At 37.4% G+C, this 6,884-nt stretch overlaps 1 protein-coding gene across 2 annotated transcripts in view; it reads left to right on the top strand.

The window, feature by feature from the left end:
• The first annotated feature begins 335 nt into the window (after positions 1-335).
• Positions 336-6,884, top strand: part of RASGRP3 (RAS guanyl releasing protein 3) — a 156,182-nt gene continuing 149,633 nt past the window's right edge. For both annotated transcript variants that reach the window (XM_027850449.1, XM_027850445.1), the window contains exon 1: positions 336-595. The gene's annotated coding sequence lies outside the window, so the exon portion shown is untranslated. The remainder of the gene's footprint in view (positions 596-6,884) is intronic.

Here is a 6,884-nt window from a genome sequence, read left to right as displayed (position 1 = left end):
ACTTTGCTCGATGTGAACACCAAACTTTGTTTATTGGAAATTATAGAGAAGTGGCTGCTATTTATTATAAGTAAAGTAAAAATTGGGTTGAAATGCATGTATTTGCAGCTGAATTTTTAAAGGAAAATGATTAAGCTTATTATTCAATTAAAGTCCTAAGTTTATTCTGTAATCCATTTTTAAAAGACCTAAGATCTTTCTTTTTAATTCAAATTCATTTCCTGCCTTCTTCTTTCCTCCATACTGGGTTATAACAGGCCTATTTATATCCTAGGGAAGGAAAACACTCCACTGGAGGCAGGAAAACTAAGTTAAGAAAGAATAGGAGGAAGTGTGCTGGCCATTTAACCAAACAATCTTTAATACATTGAGCTTAAAAGCTAGCAGCTTTACTGTACTGACTTGGAGTAAACAAATTGCATTTTTTCTTTGCCCATTTCTTAACGGGATTTGGATAAAGGAGGTGATAAGAATAATCAAAGCAAGAGAATAAGAGTTTCTAAGTATTTAAACATCTCAGAAGGAACCTTGAGCTGAAGAAAACTGCAGGGAAATTGAGGGAGAACACCGAATGACCGCATGTCTTCAGATTAAGGTAAAGGTTATCTCTATTTTTTCATACCTTTGCATGCATTATGGAGCCTGATCACAGAAAACGCATGAGCTCGGAAATCAGTCTCTTATTACTGGACATTGCCTTGTATGAATCATTGAGGTGACTTAGAAATGACTTCAGTTCTGTCTACTTCAATTCTAATCACAGATTTCAAAATGAACAGATATTGTTTGCCAGATACCTTAACTAAGATAACTTTGTCTGTATAAATTTTTCCTCTCTTAGATTCCAGTGCTAGAGTAGATACTCTGACTCATTTAATGTGTTTTTTTCCTGAAGTAGTTCTTCCACAAATTTGTCTCTTTCTCTACTGAATTTTAAAGCTTTCTAATTATTATTTGGATAAATAAGAGCCCAGATGACTATATAATAGATGCATATAAATGAGCAAGTATGGGCTGTTTTGGTTGGCAAAAGTACTCTGTGCAATTTAAATTTCATGAAATATTAAATACACATGTAGATTACTAAACATATAATGATGTTACCTTTTCCCTTCTCATATACTCATCTGGAGATAAAGGGAAACCAGACTTTTTAAAAAAGCATATGAAAAATTATGCCAAACACTCTCCAGAAGGAGATAATGAAATGTGACAATTGTTGAAATTTGAACCATAAATGTGATTCCAATGAAAGAACATATTTTGGAAGAAGAAGAAAGGTGGAGAAAGAGTGGATTCAATTCAAGAACAGTAGACACTACCCACAAGTACTTGGAAAACTCAAAGGGACCTTCCCAGATTCTTTAGACATTCCTCAATATTAAACAAGTACATTTGTTTACATGATGCTCCATATATTGCATCTGCTACTGATAATATTCACAGTGGTTCTTCTGGAGTAACTTGATTAATGTTACTACCAGTGACTATCAAAGGAATAAGGGCGTAGTAGCTTCTTGTAGTCTTACTGCTGGATAACTGTAAGGAAGAGGAGAAGGAAGTATATGCATGTTGTTCTTTTTGGCTTATTCTGGTATGAGACTAGTATGTTTAGAATCTGTTGCACCGAAGATAGCCAAGTTGGAAGTCTAAGGAGACACAAAGCAGGGCTGAGCCAGCCTGCTTCAAATGCATGGGATTGACTGCTACTGCCTCTGTCCCTGCCTCAGCTCATTCCCTATGCATACTTCTTTCCCTGGCTTGAAAAAAAAATCATTTGTCTTCCTTTATTTCTGGAGAGAGCATTTTGTAATATTTGTGTATGTCTTATGTGTGTTCTGATAGGTTCGCACTCACGTATTTTGTGCATTTTGCAGTTATTTGAAATGGCACTTTTCTTTCTATCTCTTCCTCCCGGATTTTATTAATAATATAAGGAAAAGCCTATGATTTCTGTTGTAATTATTTTGTATCCTGTTACTCTCCTGAAGCTATTGTTTTGATTAATTTTATCATTGAACCTCTGGGGTTCTCTAAGTAAGCCATTATAGAGTTAGAAGATATATTTTTGCATCTTTACTTATGTTTATTCCCTCAATTTCTTTTTCTTATCTTAGTGCTATAGATAGCAAAAACTTCAAGGATTCTTTCTAAAATAGCCTCAACCAATGGAGATATTTTACTTTGTGCTTAATCTTAGTGGGAAAGCTTCTGAAATTTATTAAGTGTCTAATACATACAAAGCAGTATCCTAGGTTATTGGGATACAAAGATAAAAAGAGTAACAATCTGCTCTCAAGGAACTTATATTCTCCTTGGGGGTGAAGGTGGGGATATATTGTGTTAGCAGATAAGTGTATGCATGATATTTTCAGGAGAACTTCTAGTTTCTTAGTAGCTTTTAATTTTATGACAATTTTATTTCCAAAGACAAAGTAAGAATACTTTTTTTCCTAGACCACCATAGCCATTTCCATAGAAGTTGTGGCAAATTTTGGACATTTTACTTTATTAGGGAGGGTAAGGATATTTCTTAGTACAAAATGTGGAAGAAAATGAAATTAACTGGCAAACAATGGGTCTAAAGAAATAAGGCATGTGATATTTTAGTATTTCTGGAAAAACAAAACAAGACATTATTATGCTACCTCAGAGCCAAGAGTAATTTGGAGTTGATTTTCTTACTTCCAGAGAATGAGCTCTGAAATAATGTGACTTATCATCATAGCACACTGACTCAAATGTTGTAGACTTTTGCTTGCAATGGTACTTATTTCTATAATATTTATGCATATTACACTGATGTTCAAAACTATTCTCTTGTTTGATGTGCTCTCTATAGGGTAAGAGCAATGATTTAATGTGGTCAAAATGGTTGAAATTATGAATAAAAGTATATCATTTAATACATTTATTCTAAGAATACCTTTTGTAGTCAATATTGTTCAATAGTCTTTTACCACCAGCTTTCTGGACAACCCTAGATATTTCTGAATGGATTTGCAAATTCATAAGTGTTATAGAAAAGTTTCATGGGAATTGATTGGTGTAAATAGTGAAGTTTTTTTTTCTTTATGCTGCCAGAGATAGTCAATGACATTGATTTATCACCTACTATGTGCCAGACACTGTGCTAAGCCCTGGGGCTACAAAGAAAGGTAAAAGATCTTCCTTGCTCTCCAGGACTCTACACTCTAATAAAGGGGGGTGAGGTGGGCAACAACGTGTAAACAATTATGTACAAACAAGCTATATAAAGGTTAATTTGAAATAATCAACAGAAGGAATACACTACAGTTAGGGAGATTAGAAAAGGCTTCCTGTAGAGGGTGGGATTTTAGTTAAGACTTGAAGGAAACCAGGGAAGTTAGAAAGCAGAGATGAAGAGGGAGAGAGTTACAGGCATAGGAAATAACAAGGAAAAAAGCTTAGAAGAGGGAGATGGAGTGTCTAATGTGAGAAAATGAAAGGAGGCCAGTGTCACTGGATTGCAGAGGTATATGGGGATGCAGGGAGTATAAGAATCAAGAAGAATGGAAAGGTAGGAAGGCGCCAGGTATTTTGTTGTTGTTGTTAAGTTGTTTCAGTTGTGTCCAACTCTTTGTGACCCCATTTGAGGTTTTCTTGGCAAAGATACTGGAGTGGTTTGTCATTTCCTTCTTCATCTTATTTTACAGATGAGGAACTGAGGCCAACAGGATTAAGTGACTTGCTCAGGGTCACATAGCTAGTCAGTGTCTAAGTCCAGGTATAGAGTGTTTTAAAAGCCAAGGTAAGGGAGGGGACATTCATTAAGTATCTACCATGCATCAGCCACTGTGCCACGGAGCCACTGGCTTTAATTGATTGTTGGGATGACATGATTAAACTCATACTTCAGAAAGATTAATTTGACACATGAGCAGAGGATAGACTGGAGTAGGGAGGGACTTGAGGCAGGGAGCCATGCAGCAGGTTATTGCAATAGTCTAGGCATGAGGAGAGGGGGGCCTGATTCAGGGTGGTGGTAGTGTTAGATGACCCTAGACCATATCACAGAATTGCAGAATGTAAGAAATAGGAGAGACCTTATTTGAAAACTGTGGCCTTGAGAAGTTCTATGACTTGCTTAGGATCACTTAATCAGTGGCAAGGAGGAGATTCAAATCTAAGTCTTCTGACTCCCAAGTCTAGTGTTCCTCTCACCATACCACACTGTCTCCACAGGCACTATAGTTCAATAGTCTTTACATTCACTTAAGTTATGTTTGCTGGTAAGGGCATGTCTTAACACCTTTTTTGTCCCCCAGTGCCTAGTAAATAGGTCTTTAATAAATGTGGAATTTGAATCACCAAACATTCTGGCCCTGGGGATACAAGGAGAAAAAAAAAACATAGTTCCTGGCCTCAATGAATTTTTCATCTAGGTGGGAAAGAGCTAATCTTCATCTGTCATTCTTCTGTTGAGGTCTGTTCTGTTGTTTGTCCTTTGTTCTTGAAAAGTACCACAACATTGGGAATGTCATGACTTGAAAGTGAATTACATTTAAGTCAGGTAGGGCTATGAAAAGTCACCAGCCTCACTCTCTCCTCTGGAGCCATCTGGGTCCAGTGGCAAGATACAGATCCGGACTGAAGGATGTGTAACTCCCTTGGAGTAGTCATTCCATTCCTCCAAGACAAATTGTGATGCTTCCACGACTCTTAGTGGCCAATGTTCCAAGTACAGCTGTCAGTCAGTTGGCCAACAAAGATTTATTAAGCATTTAATATTACTAGACACTGTGTTAAGTGTTAAGGACACGAAAATGCAGTGATTTCCCTCTAAGAACTCACATTCTAATGCTGTGATTTCTTTTTTTTTTTTAAAAGGATCACCTTGCATCCATCCTGGTGATTTCTCTTAGTTTAATCTCTCTCAATTTAATGTGGCTGATCCTTAGACAACAAATAGTCCATTGCTGGTCTTGGACTCAGAGTTTTTTCAACCTACAAGGACCTGCCAGAGCTTGCCTCCATTGGCTTAGCTTTTGAGAGCTCAGTATCAACTCCATGCCATGTTGATGCTCAGAGGAGATACAAAAGAAGAGGTGGTGGCTTTCTCCCTTCCTTTTTATAACTTGCTGAGTGGGTGGCTTTTCCTGGTTCAGTCACCAATTTTCAATACAGCCTCATAGTCACAGGGTCCAGTATGGAACTGTCGAGTCATCCTAAAGTGTAAGTCTTTCAGTGCTGAGCCAGAGAACATGCCCAGTTTATGGTTGTACTAAATTCTTAGAGAGTGTTACAGATAATATGTGCTATAGAATGTTCAGTAGAAGGAGAGGTCATTGTGAGGTGGTGTGATTAGGGAACCAATGCATAGTGGAGGATAGGTAGAAGTTACAAAAAGCTAAGAAGGTTGAGTTGTCGTTTCTAGGCAGGTGGACTTGGTGAACAAAGGCAGGAGTGCACGTGGTGAATCCTGGGGACCAGAAATAGTTCAATTTGAATGGAATGGATTGCATGTGAAGTCATAGTGAAAAATGAAGTTAGGGATATCGATTGGGATCAAATTGGGAAGGTCCTAGATTGCCAGGTTCAACAGTTTGGACCTTTTTCTATAGGCAGAGAAGTGATCAGATTAGAATAGAATTTCAGAAAGATTAATTTAGACATAAATGTATATGCTAACCCTAATGTTGGCCAGCATAGTAGCAGTGTGCAGAATGAATTGGAATGATAAGTTTGTAAGTAACAAGAGTAGTTGGGAGGTTGGCACAATTGTCAAATTATGCTGATGAGAACCTAGATAAAGGTGCAGATAATAGGTAAGCATTGATGTAAGAGACGCTATAAACTAGGAAAAGTAAATAGGATTGGTAAATGTTACAGAGAAGTAACTCTCAGCTTGACACAAGAAAAAAGAAAGTCCTCAACAATCAGAACTGATCACAAGTGGAGTTGCCTTAGAGCACCAGCCCTGGAGTCACAAGGACCTGAGTTCAAAGCCAGCCTTAGACACTTGACACTTACAAGCTGTGTGACCCTGGGCAAGTCACTTAACCCCATTGCCTAGCCAAAAAAAAAGGTGGAGCTGCCTTAGGAGATAGTAAACTACCCATCACTGAAGGATCTATAAGCTGAGGTTAGATGACAATTTTTTTTATTCATGGGTCTGTAGAGGAAATGTCTGGTCAAGCACAGATTAGATTATATCATAGGATCGTAGATTTAGAGCTGAAAAGAACCTTAGAGATCTTTGATTCCAAACCCTTATTTTATAGATAAGAAAACAGGCTCCAGAGGCAGGTCACATGGACAATCCTATACTCTGTCCACTGTACCATGTCTCTCATGTCCCTTCAAAACCTGAGAATCAATCAGTAAGTCGGTATTTATATCAGGCACAGTGCTAAGCTCTGGGTATACAAAGAAAAAGCATGTCCCTGACCTCAAGGAGCTTACATTCTACTGGGTGAGACTCTAGCACTTGACAATGGATTATATAAGGATGTTGAGTAAGATGAAAGAATAAAAAAAAATTATTCTAAGCTTTGGAGTCAGTGACTAGGACAGAAGAGTTTCCAGCAATAAAAATGGGGAGGTATGTAAGGAATAATGCTTTTTGTGAAAGATAACAAGTTCAGTTTTGGTTTGAGATAACAGGTGAGCATCTAAGGAGAAGTACCCTGTAGGCAGTTAGAAATATAAAACTGAAGGACAGGATAAAGATTAGGAGTAGAGACATAAATTCAGAAATTAAATGGTTAAGATCTCCAAGAGCAAAAGCATAAACTAAAGATAGACACCAAGGATTTATTATTATTTTTTATTATTTACATAAAATGTAGCCATACTTGGAGGAGGGAAGGTAAAAATGGATCCAGAATAGGAGACAGAAAAAGAGAGAAGTTCAGGAAATA

Source organism: Vombatus ursinus, unplaced genomic scaffold (assembly GCF_900497805.2).
Source record: "Vombatus ursinus unplaced genomic scaffold, bare-nosed wombat genome assembly UNPS02009062.1, whole genome shotgun sequence".
In the NCBI taxonomy this organism is placed as follows: domain Eukaryota; kingdom Metazoa; phylum Chordata; class Mammalia; order Diprotodontia; family Vombatidae; genus Vombatus; species Vombatus ursinus.
Note: the sequence above shows the minus strand (reverse complement) of the source record. Positions and strands in the feature narration are given on the sequence as shown.